Below are 26825 nucleotides of genomic sequence, written 5' to 3'. Positions count from 1 at the left end.
TAAGATCATGGATTCTGGAACTGAATTTCTTGGGTTCAAATCCTGGTACCTCCACTTCCTAGCTGTGTGACCCTCCACTTCCTAGCTGGGTAAGCTTAGGGACATTTCTTAAACTCCATGAAAAGATGTCCTTCTCTAGCAAACAAAAATTAGAATAGTAACTTCCTCATAGATATTATTGTGAGGGTAAAATAATATGCGGAAAATCTTTCAAACAATGTGTCTATAGTAATTGTTGTATAAGTACTTATCGCTTTTGTAATTTTTTTTACTATTATCAGACTGTTTTGAGGATTAAACACACAATATTCCTAGTAGTATATTTTTGATGTAACAGGTAGCCTAGAATCATTAATTTTGTATACATTTTTCTTATTATGTACTCCTTCTCATAAACATTACAGAAATTCACTTTGAAGCCCAGGTAGTTACGGGTTTTGGTTTCTGTCTAGGAAAAAAAATGTGTTATCAAATAGTTACACTGAAACAAATTATAGCCCTACATTATTGAAATCAGACAAACTTCACATACATTTTTAGACTCTTTTGCGTAGAAAATATTTCCAGGAATTTTCTGACAATAGAATAAAAAGTAATAAATATATCAAATAATTATTATTAACTAGGTTATACTATTTAATAAAAAAGCAAAGTATGAATTTCATTTTTAAATAATTGTATGCATTTTGAAGCATATTTCAAGGAGAAAATTTAAAGTCATTTTTTCAATAACATTGTTTTATTGATTATACAGTTAGTACATAATTCCTATTCTCTTTATGCTTCTTATAGAATAGGAGAAACACTGATTTTCAGAAATGTTAATATAGTAAATCTAATGTATCTTGCTATGATGAAGTGTGAACAAGTAGACAAACATGCATACATAAAAAGAAAATTTAGTTTTTAGTAATTTTTCTAAATTCTAGAGAGATGTCATTTAATCTTTATTAAAATTTAAACTTTTAGGGCAAAGAGAAAACTGTATAATCATAACTCTGACCTTTCTGACACAGAGATATGCTAATCTGCAATTCATATAACCAGCATAATTTTACTTGTCTTTTTATAAACTTATTTAAATGTGACTATACATCCCTGGCACTTTCCTAATTGTAACTGATACTAGACAAATACATCAACTAAAGGTGATAATGAACCAAATTATTAGATATCAGAAGGTTATGCATTAATCATGGCTTTGACAATGACTCCTGATGTAGAACTGTAAAACTGTGTTCTTTTTTTTTTTTTTTTTGAGACAGTTTCACTTTTGTTGCCTAGACTGGAGTGCAATGGTACAATCTTGGCTCAACACAACCTCCACCTTGCGGGTTCAAGTGATTCTCCTGCCTCAGCCTCCCGAGTGGCTGGTATTGCAGGCCTGCACCACCACACCCAGCTAACTTTGCATTTTTTAGTAGAGATGGGGTTTCTGCATGTTGGTCAGGCTGGTCTCGAACTCCCAACCTCAGGTGATCTGCCCACCTCAGCCTCCCAAAGTGCTGGGATTATAGTCGCGAGCCACCGTGCCCAGCCTCAAATTGTATTCTTAAACCCCAGTTCCTTCCCTGTAGAGTTGGATCTGTGGATAATAATAATTTACTACTCATGTCTACTTTTATTGAAGAATCTAAACATTTGGAGAAATATTCTGATTCCAAATCCTTAGTACTTATTGTTAAGGCATGCAACAATCTTTCAATAATTTTCATGGGATTTTCTGTTTTTAGATTTCTTATGACCTCTAGGATAAAAAAGTTATAAAAGTACAAATCTAAATGTATTTTTGTGGAGTTAAAGGGTGCCATCATTCTTCTCTTTGTTGTAATGAAAGACAACAAAAGGGGTTACATATTCACTATGTATTACATATGTCCACCATATATATTTTTATTAGAACTTAAAATACTTAACTTTTATGCAACGTGGTTACATCTTATTATTTGTTTACTGATCATCATCCACAGAGCCCTTGACTCTCTCCAACTCTATAATGGCAACAGGCATATTCAGATGACTGCTCAACATTGAGAATATTCACACTGACTTTCTAGTTCTCCAGGTTCACTTATCACAGCTATTTAGATCATACTGATAATACTGAAAGAGTGCATTGCTAAGTGAACTATTTAACAGATAAAGAAACATTTCCCAATGGTTGGTCCAGTTCTCATACTGAAAGAGAACTGTAGTTCAGATAAAATAACTCTTTCTCCCCAGCACTTCCCAAAAGTCATTCCTTAAAGTCCTAATTTCACAAGGACAGCAAAAATAGTATATACGGTAAAATATATTATGGAAATGCAGTCTTCTCTATTCCACTGTTATACAATAATATTTCTAAGACTGTGAAAATTATAAAATGTTTAATTGTGTTTCAGCAAATATCCACTTTCTTAGGAATAGAAATGGCTATTTTATCAATATTTTATAAGCTTTATTGGACCAACCATTGGGAAATGTTTCTTTATCTGTTATAGTTCACTTAGCAATTCACTTAGGTCTTTTTTAGATATATACTTATATCTTTTGCCATATTCTAGCCTTATATGTTTTCAATTTATTCACTATCTTCATGAATTTCACCTCTCAAATCACTTATTAGATTCATTTATTTAGCAAATAGTTATTGACAACTGTGTTTAAGGCACTTTCTAGGTATGAAGCATACACCATTGATTAAATGTAAACATCCTTCTGTAGATTTACCTTTCCACAGGGACTGGGAAAACAATAAATAAACATTACTATATAATAAGTAAATATACATTAATATATAATAATTAAATATGCAATATGTTAGATGATAATTGCTGTGAGGAAAAATAAAATAACATAGGTGGTCAGGAAGTGTGAAGGTGGTTTCCATTTTAAATGATGTGGTCAACTGAGGGAAGTGAGGGAGGTGAAGGAGTCAGTCATGTCGGGGTCTCAAAGATGTGTTTTCCAGGCAGAGAGAACCAAAAGCACAGATGCCCAGAGTTCAGTGTATTCCTGGTTCATTCAAAGAACAGCAAAGAGGCCAGAAAGCTAGATAGGAATGAGCAAGAGGAGAAAAAAGTAGAAGACAAGGTCAAATATGTAACACAGAACCAGATCTTCAAAGATCTTATAGGCCAATGTAAGGATGCAGGTTTTTACACTGTGATTTGAAAAGTACTGCAGGCTTGGGGGCATAAGAGCTAGATGATCTGACTTAGTTTTGATAGAATCATTTTGATGCTGTATTGGGACTAGGTTGAAGGTGATCAGGAGTGGCGAGCAGAAGCAAGGAAACTACTTTGGATATTACTACAGAAATTAAGGTGACATGAGATGATGGTTTGAATCAGGTTTTAACAATGGCAATCATGGCTGATGGTCAGATTCTGGATGTATTCTGAGGCAGTATTTATGAGATTTCCTAACAGAACTAAGAGTGGCTCGAAGCTTTGAGACCTTAAATAATTGGGAGGATAGAATTGCAATTGTCTTGATTGTAGAACACTTTTGGTAGGGAAAATGAAGATCTTGGTTTTTTGGTTTGTTTTTTGGTTTTGTTTTCGAGATGGAGTTTCACTCGTCGCCCAGGCTGGAGTGTAGGGCTTGATCTCAGCTCACTGCAAACTCTGCCTCCCGGGTTCAAGAAATTATCCAGCCTCAGCCTCCTGAGTAGCTGGGATTACAGGTGCCAGACACCACGCCTAGCTAATTTTTGTATATTTAGTAGAGACGAGATTTTGCCATGATGGCCAGGCTGGTCTTGAACTCCCGAGCTCAGGTGATCCGCCAGCCTCAGCCTCCCAAAGTGCTGGGATTACAGCCGTGAGCCATATGCCCAGCCAGGGCATGTTTTTTAATGTGTGAAGTTTGATAGGTTCATATCAAGTAGGCAGTTGAAAATAAATTCTGGAGTGTAACATAGATATCCAGGCTGGGAGTCGTCAGCATAACGACGATACTTAAAATAATGGGATTGGATGAGATCTTTAAGGGTGTTCAAATAAAGAAAAGAGGAATAAGGGCAAAGTCTTGATACTGCATCATTACAATATTAAAACTCTAAAATATAAGTAGGAACCCGAAAAGCAGACTGAGAAGGAAAAGTCAATAAGACAAGAGGAAATGTAGGAGATTCATGAATTTCAATGCCAAATAAAGAATTTTATACTGCAAGGAGTGATAATATTTCTAATATTTTAATTGTATTTGTGAATATCATCTTTTTATTTTCAGCATTTTTGCCATCCCATTATTTTAATTCTCAGTATTTTACAGCCACACCTTAATTAATAATTTAAATAAATATAATTGAGGTCCTAAAGAAGTAGAAGACTATGATATTAACATCTCCCCAATATTATACTAAGAATGGCATCTTTAAACATCTCACAATCATTCCAAACAGACAGACATTTTACCTTTATGATATAATAAATGTTCTAAGGAAAGAGTCAGAACTTGAGTTCTATATAGAAGAGGAGGGTGAAAGGAAGTGTGAGGAAAATGCACCAAAAATGAGGTGCTCTTGGCTGGGCGCAGTGGCTCACACCTGTAATCTCAACACTTTGGGAGGCAAAGGCGGGCAGATCACCTAAAATCAGGAGTTCAAGACCAACCTGGCCAACATGGTGATACCCTGTCTCTACTAAAAACACAAAAATTAGCTGGGCGTGATGGTGGGTGCCTGTAATCCCATCTACTCAGGGGGCTGAGGCAGAATAATTGCTTGAACCTGGGAGGCCTCGGAGGTTACAGTGAGCTGAGATTGCACCACTGCACTCCAGCCTGGGTGACAGAGCAAGATTCCGTCTTAAAAACAAAAACAAAAAAACCCCAGAAATATACTGAAAAGAAGTAGTACTGAGGAAGAAGAAGTAGAGATTTGTGTAACAAAACCAAGGGAAGATTGGATTCCCCAAATTAAAAAATAGTTATGAGTATCAAATATTATAAAGAAACTCGTGACCAAAGAAATGAGAATGTTAAAAATGGCTGGTTAGTTTTGAACTTAGAGGTCATTGTCACTTCAAAGACTGGTGACAGAATTGCACTTTTCATAATTCATCCTATTTTTAAATAAATATTAAGTATGGTGTTAAGTAGTTGCTGACAATGGCATGGCAGTTATATGTGACTTATGAGAACATTACAAAGCCTGACAGCCTTTGAAAAACATTAATAATCACAGTTGCAAGAATTTAGTCTGCAAACGAATCTGCAAAAAGTTTGAAAGTTTTGTTTCATTGGCATATCACTCAAAAGCACTTTTAAAGTTTTTTTTTTAAATGGAGTTATACCCTCAAACACTGCTAATTGAATTGGTAGTTTGAATAATTACTTTCTTGTTAACCAGAGACAATATGATCTAAAGTTAAAATGCTAATAATTTTATTTTATAAATTAAAATATATCTTTAAAAGTATATGTAAATGTTAAAAAAAAAAACTGCCTTAAAAAAACCCTGAAACAATGTAAAGCTACGTACATTACAAGTTCAGTCATCTACTGCATACTGTCTATTCTTTGCCTCATCCTCTCCACCCACTCCACAGCTAACAATATGAATGAATGGCTGCTTTTTCTTTCAACTCTTTCTTTAAGGCCAGATCTATTATCATTGTCCTATAACATTTTCTGAGATGACAGAAATATCCTAATCTGTGTTGCCAATGCAAGAGGCACTAGCCTCCTGTGGCAACTGAGTTCTTGAAAAGTGGCCCATATGGCATTTTGAATTTTATTTAATGTGAATTTCAATTTGAATTTGGATGATGGCATGTGGCTACCAATGATTAATGTATTAAAATGTTGAGTATTTATTATGTATTAGGCACTGTTATAAGAAATGTAGCTGTAGCCGGGCGCAGTGGCTCACGCCTGTAATTCCAGCACTTTGGGAAACCAAGGTGGGCGGATCACCCAAGGTCAGGAGTTTCGAGACCAGCCTGGACAACGTGGTGAAACCCTATCTTTACTAAAAATACAAAAGTTATCTGGGCGTGGTGGCAGGTACCTGTAATCCCAGATACTCGGGAGGCTGAGGCAGGAGAATCAACTGAACCCGGGAGGTGGAGGTGTATAGTGAGCTGAGGTTGCTCCAGCCTGGGTGACAGAGTGAGAGTCTGTCTGAAAAACAGGAAAAAAAAAAAAATAATAATAAAGTAAAATAAAGAAATATAGCTCTCTTAATCCATTTAATTCTCACAACAAATATATCAAATATATAAGATTATCTTCATTTTAGATATGAGAAAACGGGCAGAAGAGTTTAAATAAATGATTTAATAACAATATTGATAAATTCTGTGTTGTCTGTTCAGCACTAACTAGTACCAGTCACTAAGCTAAGCACTAGTCACTAGTATAGTAACAATACATCACTTAAATTGGTCATGGTCAGTAGTGTTATGATCTATTAGGGTGTGTTATGTTCTTATCTTTGATTTTCAAGTTGAGAAACAGTCATGAAAGAGGTTAAGTAACTTTCCCAAGATCATAATCAGTAAACAGTAGGGCCCAGATTGAACAGCTCAGCTGACCTCAAAACTTGCTTTCTTCACTAGTCAAATGAAGTCCTCATAAGAAGCGAAAGAAGAGTTGAAGTTCTAACTGGGTCAAAATAACCATGAATCCATTTTCTTGGGCTTCTTTTCCTCATTCCCCCACCCCCAAAAACAACAGAGAGCACCTTCACTTTAAGGAAACTTCCCTTTGCTCCCCATTTCCTTTCCCACCAACAAAGAGAAAACTCCCACCTCTTAATACAGTCCACAAATAATCTTAATATTTTAAAGAGAGTCTCCCATTACACAAGGACAGTATGGCAGAAGAGCGTTAAAACATCAATCCTGAATTTGTTAATAAGTGACTCGGATCACAGCTCCATTGTTAGAGACCTGGTATCCATTAACAGGCTCTGTCCACCTGCTTCTCCTTTATCTCCACACCTGCCTTCCGCTGACAGAGGAGATTAATCCTACTTGTAGAAAAAATGTTTCCACTTTCCACTGAGAAGGAAAATGTTTCATAATCTCGCTGTAGGAAATTTGGCCATATTACTCCACTGGCATTCTTAGACTTCCTGCCTAAATATCGCTCAAATTGTAACTTTTGGCAGCGCTGTGTGTTACAGACTTGATATTTTAATATGAGGTTTTCTTCAATAACTTAATAGATGACATTTTACAAACTAAAAATTGATTTTTTTTGCCTTCACACACTAATCTTGAATCACTGAAAATCTATAATTGTACCAATTAAAACCTAAATGTATTGGCTTAAAAACACAATATACTGTGATTAGTTGTCATAACTCTAAAATTCACTGAGTTCAAATCATGATTTATTAGAGCTGAACTCATTTCTTATCTGAATTATCTTTTTTTAAAATTTGATTGATTGGCCATATTGTTATTTGGGCTCTGACAGAGCATGGAGAAATATTGTGCATGAGACATTAATCAGGAAATTATGCATTGCTTTCACAACTGGACTTTACTTTGTAATATTGTATTAGCTCTTAACATGCAAATTATTTTAGGTAATTACCTCATTTTTCAGTGGCCATTTGATGGATAGAAGTTTCATGCAGATTCTTCTGTGTAATTTAAAATCTTGTGGTGATTTGTTTCTTTGCCTGTTCATAAAAATCCCAGTTTGAATTGTCATACATCAGACCCATGAGGTCAGTTGTAGAAAATCTTAATTGTAGAAGCTCATTTTCCTAGTTTCTTTTAACCCTAATTGAGGCTGGCAGTCACATCTTTCCAAATCTAAAACTGTGCCCAGGATTGACTTTCTCTATCATTGAAGTAAAAGCTGAGATACTTTCTAGTCCACGTACGTGTCATAGTACACAGTTAAAGATAGGATTCACTCTTTCAAGCCAGTTCAACTAGCTAAATTGCTGTTATTTTCTTTATAAAGTACAGCCTTAAATACTAACTGAAAATTTTACTTTGTAAATGGATGACTCTGTTCCCCAGTTTTAATATTAAATAATTCAGCTAATATTCAAAACAGAATAGCTTCTATTAATATTGCAATATGGTAAATAAAATAGGCTATTCTTATGTATGTCATATTTGTGGTTTTCAAACAAGTATAAGGTATTAGCAGACCTCTGATCCACAGTTTTATTAGATATATTCATATATGTGAACTGCCCAGAGCATTTAGATCATTTGTTCCCCATATTTTTCAATCTAGCATGTCATATAATCATGAATATTTGTTGTGATCTTGTCTATTCAGAAACCTGCTGCTGTAAAATAGCTTCCTCATAAATGTCAAGTAATGTAAAATTGAATGCCTATATTTAAATAGATTTTAACAGATAATAAAACTCTTGAGATTAAAACGGTTTCATTCAGGGAGGCAGACAATTCTTCCCACAGTGTGCAATTTATGTGTCACATTATGCAAAATACAATTTTAAAAATACTTTTTAAAAAGCACAAATGAAAAATATCTATTGAATTAAACAAAAAAGGAAGCTAGGAAGCTAGTTTTCTCATTGCAGGTCTAGTTGAAAATGTGAAATAGAATGACAAAGTACAAACTTCTATTTTCTAAACATTGCTCTGACGAGATCTGCTTTCTGTTAATTCCTATGGGGGTTATTCCAGAGATTCAAGCTATCAAAACAGTGTTTTTACTCACAATCTAACCTTTCTTCATTTACAACAAAACAAAGGAATTAGAGAATTTTGACACACGGTGATATGAGGCATAAAAGAAAATTGCTTTTCCACTTATAGGTTTGCGTTTGGCACCTTATCTGCGAACACCCAGATATATCACAGCTTACAATTGCTTCACCAGCACAAAGGATGTATCTTGTCTCTTGAGATAACAGCTTCTGACAGTCTTTCACTCACTAAATATTAAAATGGATGTGTAAAGTTAGATGTCTGATAAATAGTATTTTTTTAGGAAGAGTTTTTTGGATTAATACATATTCAGCAGTCTTTAATATGGTTGGAGGTAGGAAAGGCAAGGGTAGAAAGCCCAATTAGGTTGCCAAAATAGTTTACACATGAGGGAAAACAGATCTCACATGTAAGAGCGTGACAGATGGATTCCAAAAGAGAGTCCAAATGCGAGCGATGCCAGTGCTCCCAAGCCAAAGCCAACCAAGAGCACATCTGAAGTCAAAGTTGGGTCTATTGACTTGTTGCAGAGGAAGACTGCATATAGTGGGGAATAGTGGAGTTCTTTTTTTTTTTTTTTTTTTTTTTTTAAAGGTGTTAGAAAAGTCTCAGGAGAGGATAGAAGCATGTATTGCGTGACTTGAGGAAAGGTTCAAGGATGTGGAGACAGTTTTATGATTTGGGTATCCTAATAATTCTTATTTAGAAAGCAGGAAGCATGAAGAAATCCTGAAGCTTAAATCAGCACAGAAGCAGTAATCACTAATATCAGCAAGGTTAGGGTGATGTTAGGTCTTTTTTGTTGTTTGAACAGTATTCTACTTTTTGTCTGAATTCAGATATGCATTTCTGGAGTTTTTGTTAGTTGGTTGTTTTGTTGGTTATTTCTCTTGATTCATCATGGTCACAGAGTGCCTTGCCTGATGTTTGAACAAGAGGCAACCCAGCCTAGCCAACAGTGTCTCCATCAGCTCCTGGATGGCAGAACTTCTTTTCTTTTTCTCAAAAATATTACAAAAAGGCAATTGATGTTGGAAAGAGCTAATTGTATGTAGGGTTTCCATCCAGAAGGAAAAAAGTCAACATTAAAAAATTATACTCTAGGATCATTTCTATATATGTCATTCCATCTAATTCTAAGAGTAAGATTATAGTATCCATCTTCATTTACCAGATGCAAAACTAGTAGTGGAAGTCAATTAGGTTATTTGCTTGCAGCCATACAGATAATAACAGGAAAGGCTAGTACTTAAATCTTGATCTCACAGATTCTGAAATATATCATTTTTCTGCTTCAACAATATATGGATCATAACTTCAAGTTGGAATTGGAAGCAAGCTATGGTGACACTGGCAGAATTTGATAGTCCAATGTGGAGATTGATTTGGATTGCTTTCACTTTTAGTACTTTTTTTTACCATGCATGTCTCAATTATTAATAATCAAGCCCCATATTATACTCCCCAAATCTGCTCCTGACTGTCCATGATTGATTCTGAGTTTCTTTTTAGCATGTTAAACATTTCAGGAAATAGTGGAGCATCATTTAACCATTCATTCATTCATTTATTCATGGTTCGCTTCTAAGCTTTTTATTGTGAAACACAAAAAAGGACAATTAGTAAAAATGTGCAACTCAATAAGTTATGACAAAGTGGGCCCTTTGTAACCCCCAATGAAGTTAATAAACATGATCATTGCTAACACCCCAGAATTTCTCTTCATGCTCCCTCCTGATCATAACCTGTTTTTTCTCAATCAACAGTAACTGATATTTTGACATTGATGGTAATTATTTTCTTACTTTTCTTTGTATTATACCAAGTAAATTTGCATCCATACATACCATAAGTTAGTTCTTCCTCTATTTTTTACACTATGTAAATGAAAGCATAGGATCTTTAATTGTATCTACTTTGTTTTGCTCACAATTATGTTTGTGCAATTCAACTATGATTTATGTGTGTAGCTCTGGTTTGTTCCGTTTGATTGTTGTGTGGTGTTATTTTGAATGATTTTTAAAAATTTGTATACTTTAAAGAATTTTAAAATGTGTGTTAACAGTATCCTATTGATAGACATTTACTTTTTTCCAGTTTTGAGCACTTACACATTTTTGTAAATATTTCTTGATATAGATATGCCAACATTGCTGTTCAGCAGGAGTGAAGCTTCTGAATCTGATGATATGTCTATCATCTTCAAACTTTATAACTGATATCAATCTATTTTCCAAAATGGTTGTACCAGTTTTTAGTCTCTCCACCACTATATCAAGGATTCTTTTGTTTCAGATTGTTGGCATAATTGTCTTTTAAATTTTGGTCATTCTGGGATGTTATAGTGAGAAAAATTTCTGTGTGTTATAGTATTAATAATAGTAGTGTTTTACCTTGCATACCTCTGATTGTTCACAATGTTTAATCAGTTTTTGCATGTTTATTGCCCATCTGGATATTATCCCCTGTTAATAATTCTCTTGGCCATTTGTGAAGGGGAAGTAGTTTATTTTCTTATGGATGTGTAGGTGTTAGTTGTACATTCTGGATATTAGCCATTAGAAATTATATGTTGCGTTAGTTAGGATTCTCCAGAGAATTAGAATCAATAGGGTAAATAAAGATATATTAGAGGAGATTTATTATGAAAATTGTCTGACACAATCGTAGAGGCTGGAAGTATGCAGAATATGCCATCTGCAAGCTGGAGAACCAGGAAAGCTCGTGATGTAATTTTGTCCTTGAGGGGTTGAAAGCCTAACAACTGAGATCTCTTATGTCTGAGAGCAGAAGATTTATGCCCCAGTTTAAAAAGAGAGAATTTGTTTTCCTCTAGCCTTTATTTTTTCCCCTATCAGGGCTCTGAAGGGATTGAATGATGCCCTCTCTCATCTGTAAGGCTGGACTTTTTTACTACATCTACTGAATCAAACATTAATCTCTTCTGGAAACACCATCAGACATACCCAGAAATAATGTTACCAGCAATCAAGGCATCCCTTAGCCCAGTCAGGCTGACACATAAAATTTGCCATGACGTATGTGTTGCAAATATCTTTTCCCACAATGCAGCTTACTTTCTACATTTTTAATAGTATCTTTTGGTGAATGGGTGTTCTTTATTTTCCTGTAGTAACTTTTATTATACTTTCTTGGGTTAGTGCTTTTGGGGTCCTGTTTTAGAGGTTCGACTACCTTGAGATGATGAAAATATTTTCCTGTTATCATTTAGAAAAACATTTTCACATTTTAGTACTTAATTAATCTGGAATTTACTTTTGTATACAGTAGGGGCCAGATGGTTTTTTCTTCCTTTCCTCTTTCAGATAACCACTTGTCCTTGCACTATTGATTGAAAACATCTTGATCTCCACTGCTCTGCTGTGTTACTTTGTCATAGTGAAGGGTCTATACATGTATGAGTCTGTTTCAAGGTGTGTTGTTTTATACTTTTAGTGCATTGGGTTATTTACCAGATTTGGACAACTATGAATAAAGTTTCTGTGAACACTTTTATTTCAGTCTTTGTGGAGATTTGTTTTTTATTTTCCTTGGGTAACTATCTTCCTTATTTTATAATTTATTCCTAGTATTTCATATATTTGACACTTATATATATGACACTTATATATAATATAAATAGTATATTTTTAGTAATAAGTTTTAATTATTTGGTATTATTATACGGATTTTTTTTAAAAAATGTTCTTTTAAGCTAAAATTTACACTCATCAAAATTCACTACATTTAATGTACAATCTTACGATGTTGACAAATGCATGTGGTTTGTAACCACCAACAAAATCATATGAAACAATTCTTTGTAGTAAAACCCTTCCTCCAACCCTTACCCTGGAAACCACTGATCTGTTTTCAGCCCCTCTAACTGTGCCACTTTCAGAGATAGTACTTGTGGAGTAGTGCCTAAGAAATCTTCACTTAACCCAAGGTCAAAAAAATTATCTCATATATTTTCTTTTAGACATTTGCCCTTTTAAGTTTTATTTTAAGTTCTATAGTTTGAGTTAATTTTTGTATGTGATGTGAGGTATGCATTAAGGTTTTTTTGATAATACTTTCAATTTCTTTACAAATGTGAAATAAGCTAGGCACAGAAGGATGAGTATCATATGATCTCACTCATTTCTGGTAACTAGAGAAGCTGATCTCACAGAAGTACAGAGTCAATAGTGGTTAGAAGAAGCTGGGGGAGTGGAGGGGAGACTGTCGAATAAGGAATAGGGAGAGATAGGTCAACAGTAGAAAATAATAGTTACATAGGAGGAATAAGGTCTGGTATTCTACTGTACAGTAAGGTGACTACAGTTAACCATATTGTATCATATATTTCAAGATAACTAGAAGAGAGGATTTTGAATTCCTCTCACTACAAAGAAAATATAGATGTTTGAGGCAATTGATATGATAAATATCCTGATTTGATGATTACATAATATATACATGTATTGAATATGTGTATGTCAATTACAAATAAAATAAAACTTTAAAAAATCTTATTATTTCTTTTTTGAATAGCTTGGGCATCTATTGAAAATCAAGGAACCATTTATGTGAAAATATCTTTCTGTTCTATCTGATTCGAGGTATATTAATTGAATTGATCTTTTTAAAGAAATAGCTTTGGTTTCATTGATTTTCCTGTGTGGCTTTTCTGGTTTTCAGCTTTATAAATTTCTGTACTTATCTTTATTGTTCCCTTTTGGCTGTTTGAGATTAGCTTTCTATTTCTATTTCTGTTTTGTTTTGTTTTGTTTTTATTTCTTAAGGTGAAAGCATAATTGATTTGAAACCTCTCATTTTCTGCAAGCATTTAATGTTATGAGTGTTCTTCTAAGAGATGCTTTGGCTGCATCACACAAATTTTGATATATTATGGTTTTATTTTTCTTTCATTCAAAATATTTTCTAATTTCCCATTTCTGTTTTTTTTGACTCATGGATTATTTACCAGCATTGTACTATGCTCTGTGTAATAGGAACACAGTTATTTGATCTAGTGCAAAAAAAAAAAAAATAGAGTGCCTGAACCACAGAGAACAGGACAGTAACTATTATTAATCTGCAGTATTAATCACAAAACCAACTAAAAGCCATTTGTGGTGAATCCCTTGAACCCTGGTACCATAGATTGGAAAGCTGCAAGAATTATGTAAATAATAAATTTATAATGCCTAGTAAAAGTCCCTGCAAATTTTAAGTCCTTAAGTGTGTGGTTTTGTTTTTGTTTTTGTTTTGTTTTTTCTTGGCCATCCCTTCCTCACTACTTTAATTGACAATGCCAGCACCATGTATCACATGTTAATACAGGAAGAGAAGTTTCTAATATTTTATAAAAGTTAATATGTTCTTAAATGGTTTGTAAAATATAAAATTATACACTGTATGGTAACTTCTTTGCACCATTTAAACCACAAAAACAAAATTCAAAGAAGAAAAAATACTAGCACTAGGTAAAAACATTATATATTTTTCCAAACAATGATATAATAGTCATTTTTTTTTCTTAAAAGACTAGGTTTCTTAGTGTCTTGGTATTTTACAAATCAGTAGGATATTGGAGAATTACAAAATAGAAGTGGGACTCACTTCTATCTTTTTTGCTTTTGCTTTCTTCATAATTAAATGGAAGTACTTTTGAACACATTTCATCACTCAGATTTGGTCAAGATCTTGACAAATTTGTTGGTTATTGGATATTTTTATATCTCTATGAAAATTCCTGAGCTTTTTTCAGGACATGGCTAAGTTAGTTGGAAACAACTTGATTCTCTCAGGTCTTGCTTTTAAGCACTAATTTTCTTTCCTAGTGAGACAAAATCCTTCTTTGCATTCTAACTTACAATCCTTGAACTATGAGGTTTTCTATCCTGGTTGGTGGGAACAGACACTTATCTCAATCATGCTTAAACATCAGCTACTGTTCTTTCAGGTGTTTCTTTTTCTGGAGATGGGTAATTTCTTCACAGGCATGCATGATTAATAATCAGCTGTGTACTGAAAGGGGACCTTCCGAAGATTTCTGGAGTTCTGGCTTTGCACGTCTCCCTTCTCTCTCTGGTAGTATGCCCTGCAAATTCTAGGCATCTGGCCTTCCTCAAATTTCCAACTCCGTCTGCTCAACTCAGGGAGACCACTGCATCTGACTGAATTTTCTCTCCCTGCCCCACACCCTAGTAACTTTCTCCAGCTGAGACAGTCTTAGCGCTTACCTTATTTGTTTCTCTCAGGGATTGCTGTCTTTTTTTTTTTTTTTTTTTGCCAGACTGTTTCTTAAGTGCTCATACCTCTCACTAGATTTTTATAAGAATCAAATCATAAAAATGATTTGTGAACCACGAAATTGTATGTAATCATTATATTGTTTTACTACTATATGATAATCAACTGAATCTAAGTAGCTGAGTGCTACAGAATATCTTACATTTTTCATATTAGCATTATAACATATCTAAAAATATAATTTAAAATAATGAAACGATGCCGAATGCATTATATGATATGAATATATGGGAATTCAAGTTGATCTTAATGGTAAGAAAAATTAATTTGTACTGTAAAGTCTGCTCTACCACAATCTGAAACTCAGAGGCTCAGTTTCTGTTGCGTGTTTTTGTCTCATGAGTACCCTAATTATTATCTTCCAGTTATCCTTTATTTATTCTTATTCACTGAAACATCTCTGTGATGATCTCTTCCTACTGTTTGCTCCACTAGAAATTCACCCCGATTGTGGAGAGTGCAATGTCTCAATTTTTGCTTACTTGAAGAAAATGGTATTTTAAATTACGTAAATAATTTTTGGATGTCTTTCTTTTTATGTCACAGATATATGAAGTCTGGGGGTAAGACCTGCAGTAATTTCCCTTAAGGTAAGGACGTTTTCATCTTTTCTGTTTCCATTTGTTTAGAGCTAGCTATACAAAGCACAATAAAAGGGCCTCTTCTGAGAAAGTTGACCTATTCAGAATTCAAATTATGAGGAAACAATCCCATTATCACTGAGATGAGCTTTTCTAAGACAATTAGATATATCCCCTCTTCAAAAATTTCTTTGGCGTCACCTGAAATTATAAAATACTAAGCTTCTGAATAAATGAAAGTTTGTTTTTTTCTTCATCTGCACCATTTTCAGATACCTAATGTGTATATGCTAATTGATATGATTAGGCTTTGTGTCCCCACCTAAATCTCATGTTGAATTGTAATTCCCATAATCGCCACGTGTCAAGGGAGAGACCAGGTGGAGGTAATTGAATCATGGGGGCAGGTTCCCCATGTTGTTCTCCTGATAGTGAGTGAGTGTTCACGAGATCTGCTGCTTTTATAAGTGTTTAGTAGTTCCTCCTGCGTTCACTCTCATTCCTGCCGCCTTGTGAAGAAGGTACATTGCTTCCCCTTTGCCTTCCGCCATGATTGTAAGTTTCCTGAGGCCTCCCTAGCCATGCTGAACTGTGAGTCAATTAAATCTCTTTCCTTTATAAATTACCCAGTCTGGGGCAGCAGTATGAAAATAAACTAATACACTAATGAAGAAAAATCAAAGATTAATTTTTATTGCAAAATACTGTAAATTTTATGTGCTTAATATTCAATATCTCATAAGGATAATTCTATCAAAGCCCATGCAGACAATAGGAAGACAAGCATGCAAAGTGGCATTTCAATGGCCTTAATTTACCGGTTACTTAGTAAGTCAAGAATATGAGTAGGAAGTGGAGTTAATATAAGCTACCGGAAATCAAAATGTGGATAGATGGATTGAAAATGAGGCAGAAGACAGTCTCAGGCAAACATCTTTATTAGATTTTATGCCTGAAAATATACTCCTGTCATTCAGATTTGTTTATAAGGCCAATGGGAACAAATGATGGGACATGCTGACTACATGGAGCTGAAAGTTAATGCTGAGTGAGGATCAGTTTAGCACATCTAAATCATAGGGTGTGTGTCTATTTAAGGCCAGAACAAGTGGGTTATTCCATTCAGCTAAGCAACGAAGCCTGTTCACGGGTAGGAGGTGAGGCTTTGTTATTATTCTGACCAAGTGGACTGGATTTGGTAAATGATAGCAAACATAAAGTTATTTTAGTATTTGTATAATGGTAGATTATTTTTGTATTTATTTTTATTCGTAGCAAATTAAATGTCAAGTCAACCAAGTAAAATGATTGATTTCTCTCTAGAACATAGAATAGACATTTTACAGAGCTCTCAAAGCATTAAACTAAATGTCCAAGGGCTATAAAGGGAGACTCCATGGAAAACTGTATCCAAATTGGTGCAGATTGTTATATCAATGCAGTACATGTCCCATTATTAACTATACAGCTCAATACAGCAGGTACGGTACATCTGTGCAGTAACAGGTAAATTGAAAGAAAATAATAACTTAAATTTTGGTACCTCTTTATTTAAATTGGAGAACTCTTTAATCTTTTTCGAATCCTCTTGATTTTTTTTTCTTAAGATAGATGGGTTAAAAATATGTGACTAGGAGATGAAAATTTCAATCTAAATTATAATTATTTCCTACATCTGTTCTGATACATTTAGAATGGTTTGTGCTTGTAAATTAGGTGTTAATGAAATAAAAATGTTGTAACCATGTGGAACATAAGAATTGCAATTGACTGAAGAAAATTCTGTAAATTCTCTAAGGAGACTCGACTGCAAAGAAAGCTCTTGTGTGCTACATACTATACACAAAATTATGTCTTTATACACTTAACTGCTAAATTTAAAGTAAAAACCTAAAAATTGCCAAAGGGAAGCATTACTAAGAACTGCCTTTTAAATACAAGCATTCTACTTTTATTACTTTGTCTTTAGTTCATTTCTGAACCAGTTAGCTGCACGCTGTATAAAAGACATAATATTTTACAGCCTTCTAGACTGACTCCGTAGGGACACAGGTTGAGAAATGTGCCAAATCATCTTTAGAAGGTGAGCTGGTAGCAGTGAGGGTCTGCCTTGGTTGCCTGTTCTTTTTAATGTTCTGGTCCCACTCTCTGGATTGTTGTCATGCGATAAATTCTACTTCTACTGACTCGAGGATATTTCAGTTATATTTTTGTTAAACAAATGCCCAATTTAATACAATTTATATTTAAGTGATATTTACATTAAAGGGATGAAATGAATAAATCTACAGTGATACCATTCTTAGAAAGCCTTCCAGCACAGTTTGGTATTAGTTTTATTAAATCAAGGTGAATTACTGGAAAGCAGAATTTTAAGAAATATGCAGTTATAATACTGTACAAATTGTATGTAAGTATTATAAAATTGTTTTCATATGTCCCTAAGAACTTAATTCCAATTTGCCTTTTGTTATGGGCAAAATACCTACTAGGTGTTTTGTAGAAATACGTTTAATACTCTAATATTTCTTGAAGGTTGCTAATTAATGAATAAATTTGAAAAACAACTTAAAGAATTTACACTTGATGAAATACATTATCAAATTCAGAGATAATTTGACTGATTATGGTTATACCCAAATTCCAATATAACACACTAAGATTTATTTAGATGAAACCCCAATACAATTTTGAATTATCAGAAATTTGGAATAATGTTACTTGAACTTTACTCTGTGTTGTTAATGTGTATAGCTTTTCAAATAAAAATGCCCTCTTTAAGTAGATTAAATGAAATTCATATATTTTAGGTGAGGTATCAGCTAAGAGAAACTTGTAACTAATTCTCATCATAATTGATAAATTATTGTGTAAGCAGTTTTCTCCAGTGGAGGGAAACCTTCCAAGTACATTTCATTTTACTGTTAGACTTGTCATTGTTCTCTGTGTTCTTATTTATTTTCCTCAGTGCTTCATGTTTTGCGTTTCTCTTTTTGAAGAAGACAAATGTATTAATATTGTCAAAAATAAGTCTTCAAATGACTCCTTATGTGATTCTTAAACATTTTTATGTATTAAATTTTTCATTATCTTTACTGCTATTGAAAATGGGGAAAAATAAGACATCTGAATATAATTATTGACTAATAGGTTTAAGATTGATTTGTAGACAAACTACATAAATAATAATAAAGGTAACACTTATGGCAATGTTTTGTTATTTGATTATTGTTGTTCTGAGACATAGAAACTCAATTTTGTGATTCCTTCCAAGCTCTTAAAGCTAAATGGTGGGATTTCAAATTATGTTGGCCAACCTTAAGGTATTTTCAAAAGTATTAATTTCCCAGGTTTGTGTTTTCCTTTTCAGCCGTGCCAAAGACATACTTTTGCCAGTAAAATATATGTAAAAATTGATAGCCAGCATAAAGGATATTTAATTACAATATTGTTTCTTTAAAAAAATATTGCTAACAAAAATTTTGTATTGAAAAATATAGATAGGTGCACGTCCTTATTTTCTAGATACCTCTTGATCCTGCAAAACAATAAAAAATGCATTTATTAATTCATTTGAGAGTTCTAAATATGTAGCCTCATGTGCAAATTCCCTTTTACTCTAAGGATGAACATTATTTCTCCCTTTTCATGATTTTTTCCCACAATTTGAGCCTAAAATTGAGGAACTATAATTTTAAAAATTCATCACTCCTGAGAAACTCTCACTCTAAATCTTACAGATCTCATTTCTTTTGATTGCTTGATTTGTAATACATTCATTCCCAAATAATTTATTGTTGATATATTTTCCTAAATCAAAGCAATGAGAGAATAAAAGCTACAATTTTGAACCACTTATGTCAACTAATCCCCTTTGGCATTCCTTCTTGTCGACGTTAACTTGACATATGAATCAGGTTTTGTTAGTTACCACAACATTTAAGAAGCATTGTCTTCTCTATATGTGTTTAATTTTACAGAGGATGAATAATGACTAATGGACATTAATCAAAATAGGTAAAAATTATGACTACTGAAGTAGAAATTACTAAATTCTCATAATTGATTTGTAATAGCTTTGGGATCTGAAAGGAAACAATCAAAACAATAACACAGAAGAATTGAAAGAAAAGGATTTATCTACACACATTTTTACGTTCCAATTTGAGATGACTACATTTCTTAAATAGCTCCAAAGAAATTGTATGTACGCTGGTAAGTTAGGGTAGTCTTATAAGAGGAATTTTCCTAAACATTTAATCTAACTTTCTCTTTTTTTCCCCCAACATACATTAAACATTTTTCTCTTGTTATCTCTTCCATATGGTTGAGAAATTGTGTCTTCCATATGGTGGAAAAACGTTTGTGTTCTTGGAGCTGACTTTCTGTTGTTCTTCTAACCCACTTAAATAAGTATTACAGCATTTCCCTCATCTGTCTTATTTTTTCAGTTATTTACCTCTTTTTCTCTATATATCTACTAATTTTTTAAATTAATGCATATAAACACTAAAATCTTGGAAAGTTCTAAGGATCTCCAAAATACAAACAGGTTATATTTCTAATGTTTATGTATTAGACTGATAATTGGTACTTAGATCATATTGCCTACGAAACCAGTGTTAAAATATGTTAGTTCTCTAGGTTCTATTGCAAAACACTATAATATACTGAATTATATTTCACATTAGAACTTCCTTTTTAAAACAAAGTTGACTGTTCCATTTTTCTCTAAGCACTAGATGAGAGGTTCAGATTCATTAAAAAAAAAATATATATATAAAAGTATATATATATAAAATATACACACATACATATATAACACTGAATATTATACAAGCACTAAAATTCTAGAATTTACATTAAAAATAAATTAACAAAGTTTTATAAGATTTTAGTGAACTAGGAATGTTAACACGAACAATCCTGCCATTTTTCACATTACACTACGGTTCTATCATTAGTATCATTAGCTACTCAGGGAGGTTTTCTTACTTTGAGTCCCACTAAGTGATTTGAAAACTATGAGAAACAAAACTGTAAATTTCAGGCTTTCAATTTGTCTTCAAGCTTACAAAGCAATGTTCCAGGGAGAAGCTGCAACTAGTGTCTGTAGCTTCCCTTTTCAGTTGTACACGGTTAGAAATGTTTAAGAACTCATAATACACATATCTGCAAAAGAAGGATCACTTTGAAAAATAGTCATTTTTGGCTGGGCGTGCTGGCTCACACCTGTGATCCCAGCACTTTGGGAGGCCAAGGTGGGCGGATCACCTGAGGTCAGGAGTTCGAGACCAGCCTGACCAACATGGTGAAATCCCATCTCTACTGAAAATACAAAATTAACCAGGCGTGCTGGTGCATGCCTGTAATCCCAGCTACTTGGGAGGCTGAGGCAGGAGAATCGCTTGAACCTGGGAGGCAAAGGTTGCAGTGAGCCAAGATTATGCCATTGCACTCCAGCCTAGGCAACAGCAGCGAAACTCTGTCTCAAAAAGGAAAAAAGAAAGAAAAAGAAAAATAGTCATTTTTGCTCTGTTGAAAAAGCATCAATATTCTTTTCAGTGTATTTCTATTATGAAAGAATGTTGTCAGACATAATGTCCTATAGTGAAATCAACATGTTTTGTTGTGTTTTTTTTTCCTTCTCCAACTTAGCAAAGTAAATTGGCCAACTAGCAATCGCATAACCTATAATTATTCTATTAACACTGAACTTATGAGTGTGAAGTGCACATTTAAATAAAAAGTGATAGTAATTTTATTCCGGTAAAAATAAATTTGTTTATCAAAACAAGCCATAGAATCATGTAAAACAATTTTGTCGTGTGTTCCTATTTCGATTTTATAATAGTCTTCTGTATTTCTGATACTAGGTTTTGGGGTGATACACATTATACATGAAAATATTTTCCTTCAAGCACAAAATAGAATATATTTCAAGAAAGCATATCTGGACAATTAGTACCCTGTTTTGTTTTGTTCCATGTGTATGCACTCTTAGGTAATTTGTTCCCCTTCTAATATTCTTAACAATTCTAAGATTGCTGAGTTGATAATTGTTAGTGATGGAAGTTTCAGTACTTGCGACAGTCTTTTTCTACATGTTAGATAGCTGCTATGAGCACTGTACTTCTCTTTTCTCATTCTAGGTGTTAGCTTTCCCCCTTGCTCTTTGGTAATGTTTACAACCCTACACTATTACAACAGTTATTTGCCAATGCCCCTCTTCACATGCAATGTTGATTACTTTTCTGTTTTTATTCTTGTGTAGTTAATTGCATTTTTATAACATAAAAATGATCTTAAAAATAAATGATTACAAGCTAAAATAATAGATATGAATAAATTTACTATAAATTATGAAATATTTAATATTTTTAAAATATAAAAATTTAAAAGATAAAGTACAATGCCTTTAAAATATTTTTACTCACATAATATTGTTAGATAAATTGTAGTTTACTCTTAGAAATATCTTGTTGATTATTAAAATCAGGAAATAATTTTAAGTACATGACACGAAATAACACCAATGCAATACATTATACAACTATACTGTTGTATAAGGCATATACAAACTGGAAAGTTTATAACAGCTACGTATTTTAGAAGTTTTAAAAGTCTCTTAATGATAAGATGCTCTATTACCTATTTCAAGTTTTGAAAATAGTACTAAATTATAAAATCCACTGTTCATTAATTAAAAAGGAGCACATGCTATATATGAATGATTCAGAAAACAAGTTTTCTATGGCTTTATTTATTTATTTATGCTAGTTTCCCTTCTGCTTTTACTCAAAATTGTAGAGCAACTCAGTGCTTATTTCTGGGCCTCTTCTTTTTTGAGCCAAACTCTCTCACTAGATGCCTTGTCCAATTTCATGGCTTCTAAACATGGTCTATTTGTTACATTGCCAGGCCTGACCTAGCTCCTGAGTTTGAGATTATGTGCCCAACTCAACCTCTTTACTTGGATGTCGTCTTCATCAGTGCATCCTGTCAGTTCTGTCTAAAGAACCAGAGGTATCCATTTTGCTTTGTCTTCATTGCCAGCATCCCAGTTTAGGTGAGCACCCTCTTTGTTTTGGCAATAGCCCTTTGACTGATCTGCCTGCTCCCAGAACTCTTGCTTCTTTGCACCTTGGCATTTTCTCTTCTCCTTGCAGGGCAGTTCTTAACCTGGTTCACCATTGAATCTCCTTCAGATCTTGAACTCCTTCTAGAAGACTTCCCAGACCACTTCCCTACTCAAAGTAATTCTTTATTGCGACACTCTTTTGTTTCCTCTCCTTTCTTTTTGTCTGTAGTACTTACAACTATCAGCAATTACTTTATTTAGCTTTACTTTTATTTACTTATTTACTTTTATATTTTCAGCTTCCTTCACTTAATTAAAAGCTACAGGTAGATGAAGTCCTTGTTGATCTACTCTATTTCCAGCACCTAGGAAGATCCTTGGTATATGAAAACTTCTTAACTACTTCATGCCTCTTTTGGCAGTATTTATTGCAGTAGTTTTGAAATAGTTTTCAAAGTGTTAAATCATTTCTCTGAGTGATTTAACCTGAAAACAGATAAGCTGCTTGGTTCTTATTAAAACAAAATAGTAGCTAACCAACCTCAATCCCGTCATTTCCCTGGTCCCCTGCAGAATCCCCATGAGATCCCCACCAGTACTGTTAACTGGTGAAACCATAGTGCTCCTCAGACAACCACTGACAATTCCTCCACTATTACAGTACTATGGCTAAATCCTCATAGTCCTAGTAGGATAGCATAATAGAAATGCATAAAATTTAGAGTCAGAAGATTTGGGAACTATTTACAACTTTACTATTCTAATAGCTGCATTTGATTTTTTTTTTTTTTTTTTTTTTTTTTTGATAGGAGTCTCGCTCTGTCGCCCAGGCTGGAGTGCAATGGTGCGATCTCGGCTCACTGCAACCTCCACCTCTTGGGTTCAAGTGATTCTCCTGCCTCAGCCTCCTGAGTAGCTAGGATTACAGGTGCCTGCCACCATGCCTGGCTAATTTTTGTATTTGTAGTAGAGATGGGGTTTCACCATGTTGCTCAGGTGGGTGCATTTGATTTTTATAGGGCTAACCAAATTTGTAACTAACAGTAATTCATTGAGACAATAACAGAAAGGGCTAAGATAATAAACGGAACACCACTTTTTACACAGTAAAATCATCTTTAAATATTAGATTCTTTTTTTCTCTTTTTTTTTTTTTTCCTTTCTTTTTTTTCTCAAGATGGAGTCTTGCTCTGTCACCCAGGCTGGATTGCAATGATGTGATCTCAGCTCACTGCATCCTCTGCCTCCTGGGTTCAAGTGATTCTCTTGCCTCAGCCTCTCGAGTAGCTGGGATTACAGGCATGAGCCAACACACCCAGCCAGATTTTTTTCTTTTTGTAACATGGCATTTTGTATACAACAAACATGGTCCACTAGTAAATTCATGACATTTCTCCCCAAATCAGTTCCTTCAGTAGTATCCCTTGTCAGTGATGATAACATTGTTTATCCAATCATCGGATGAGAAACCTTGGAATCATCAGTCATTCAGCCTCATCTTTCCTTGCAGATCAATCAAATGTCCTGAAATTAACTTCTTTAATATATTTTAAACCCATCATTTCTGCTGACACCTCTCTAGTCTATAACATTATCTTTCAGATGAATTAATACAATGAACTCTTCATTATCTTTCCTAAATATGCTGTTTTCCCACCCCCTGCCAAGTCTGTGGTCCATACAGCTACTATCTTAACAAAATCTAAATTAGGTGATGTTATTCCCATGCTTAAATCTTTTGTTTCTAATATTTTAATGTGTATTGAAGCCACTTGGGAATGTTGCTAAAGTGATCTTGATTTAACAACCCTGGGATTGAGTCTGAGACTTTATATTTCTAGCAAATTCCCAGATGATGCCTGTGCTGTTACTGCATGCATGGTACTTTGAATAGCAAGGACTAGATGATTCCCAACTACACTGGAATAAATATTAAAACCTGTCCATGGTCTATAAATTCATACATGATCTCCTCCTTGCCTTTAAATATCATATCATCTCTTTCCACTTTCCTTCTCAGTCTCTACATTCTGACCCTTCTTTTGGTTCCGTGAAGGCAGGAAGCTAATTTCTGCCTCAGAGTCTTGGCACAAGTTCTCCCATCTGTTTGGAATACCACACCTCCTACCCAATACTCACCCCTGCCCAGGCAATTTCCACTCAAGTTTTAGATGTCTCAGCCTAACTCTCACTTTCATGGATGCTTTCCTGGAGGCTTAATATGGCTTGGTTCTTTCTCTTTTAGCTTTCATTACATCTCACATTTCTTCCTCATAGCATATATTATAGTTGTGATTAAATAAGTAACTATATTATTGTCAACATAAATAACAGGAAAAATCTCTACAAGAAAAATGATGTTTATTTGGGAGTAGGCATTGCAATGGGAATATTCATGCTGTAGTATAGTATACTATTTGTGTGTTCAGGGAAGTAAAGGAAGACAAGACAAGGCTTTTTTTCTTTTTTAAGATTACTGAATCGTTTTGAGATAATTATCCTTGGTTATAAGTATTAATATCAATAAAGGTGTCACCAATACACATTTGGATAGGCAGTTGCTGGGCAGATGTCTTTGCAGAACTTGCGTGTGTGTGTGTGTGTGTGTGTGTGTGTGTGTGTGTGTGTGTAAGCTGGTGAATGCCTTTGGGCAAGACTCTGGTTTTTATAGTAGTTTTGTGATAGTTCTTGTTGTCAGGCATGAGAATCCTCTTTAGGACCTTCCCTGCTACTTTTTTTTTTCAGAGTTTCTTTCTTTTTTTCCTTCACTAGTTTCTCCTGGGAAATTGTCAGGGTTTTTAACATAAGTAACTCCATATTTATTCTTACAACATTCATATTATTAATACTTGAATATCAGTGACCCCTCATAAACGTAAATTTATTAAGGGTAGTTTCTTTCCTTTGGTTCACTGCTCTGTCCTCTGTAGCAGAGTGAGTGCTGTATTTCCTGCCTCTAACCGTATAGTTGATGACCTCCAAATAGTTATTAACCGTAATTATTTATAATGATACTTTTTTCTTATTGGAAGGGAAAGTTTTATCAGATTTAGAGATGAAGGGATGGCTGGGGGCCCAGATAGAGGTGTTGATGATTTTAGCTGATGTCTGTTGGAGAAAACAAAGAATTCCCTAATAGTCGTATCCATCCATGGAAAACAAAATGATAGATGGGAGAGATCATCAGCTAATTCCTTTAGAAATGGGCTAGTGCTTGGTCTAGAAATAAACTATCTGTAGTTACTAAAAGTAGGGTGATGAGTAATAGGTAGGATACGATGGGGGCTGGGGAAGCTAGAGGTAAAAGCTGAGTGGAGAACCTATGGAGAGAATGACATCTGGACCATGCCTGATTGGCTGCAAAGGAATCAATGAAGTTATTTTGATTAAGAAAAGAAAACTGCCATAGCAGAAGAGATCCCAAGAGCCAAGAACAGAGTAAAGGCCTCAATTACTCATGGGCTGAAGGAGTGAAATTGAGCGAGGTTCAGAGTCAAGGAGAGAATTTGTCTCAAATTCTGGACTAAGACACAATGAGGCCAAAAGTATAGACTTGAGGTGAGGTAATTATGAAAATTGAAGGGATGGAGATACTCAAGACTGGGCATCTGAGATGAACCCCAGGACACTGCAGGACTGCAGGAGTTTTAATGACCATACCACAACTGCTGGCAATGTCTCTGACTCTGATCTTTCTAATGGAGAACAGTGTAATTTGGGCATGACAAGGAGAGAGCAAGATCTGGTGTAGGCTCAACACAGCACACTCTGGTGGTCAGAGCAGAGATGAGTATTTTATCAGAGCACTCGCCTCAGTTAACCCTCTTGGATCCTATACCAATCTCAAAGGAGAATATTGTGTGACATGCTAGGATATGCTGATATTCTGATGAATCTGTGGCAAATTTTTGATATAATGGAAGCTGGCCCTTTTTTGCTTTCTATATTCATAACCTTCCTCATAGTGGGCTTTTTTTTTTTTTTTTAAGTTTGCTGGATCTCTCAAGCTGCCCTAAACTAGTGCTTTTTTAAAATAAGCATGTGAATTGCCTGCAAAGCTTGTTATACTCCAGTTGTTACTTTCCCCAGCACTCAGAATTTTGGGTTCAATAGGTCTGGATGTGTTATCTGCTACGCCAATTGATATGTCCATTAGGTTCAGGCACCTATGTGTGCTTACTCAGTAAGGTTTCACAGTGACTCAATAGCCAATTATATATACTTGAA

At 34.2% G+C, this 26825-nt stretch overlaps 1 protein-coding gene and 1 long non-coding RNA gene across 8 annotated transcripts in view; one reads left to right on the top strand and one right to left on the bottom strand.

The window, feature by feature from the left end:
• LOC105480824 (teneurin transmembrane protein 2) overlaps positions 1-26825 on the top strand; it is a 3943693-nt gene that overhangs the window by 665148 nt on the left and 3251720 nt on the right. For all 7 annotated transcript variants that reach the window (XM_071097760.1, XM_071097759.1, XM_071097767.1 and 4 more), the window contains exon 3: positions 15483-15526. The gene's annotated coding sequence lies outside the window, so the exon portion shown is untranslated. The remainder of the gene's footprint in view (positions 1-15482; positions 15527-26825) is intronic.
• Positions 1-26825, bottom strand: part of LOC105480830 (uncharacterized) — a 179830-nt gene that overhangs the window by 17870 nt on the left and 135135 nt on the right. The window lies entirely within an intron of this gene.

Source organism: Macaca nemestrina, chromosome 6 (genome assembly GCF_043159975.1).
Source record: "Macaca nemestrina isolate mMacNem1 chromosome 6, mMacNem.hap1, whole genome shotgun sequence".
In the NCBI taxonomy this organism is placed as follows: Eukaryota; Metazoa; Chordata; class Mammalia; order Primates; family Cercopithecidae; genus Macaca; species Macaca nemestrina.
The sequence above is the reverse complement of the archived record's forward strand: the minus strand, read 5'-3'. Positions and strand labels throughout refer to the sequence as shown.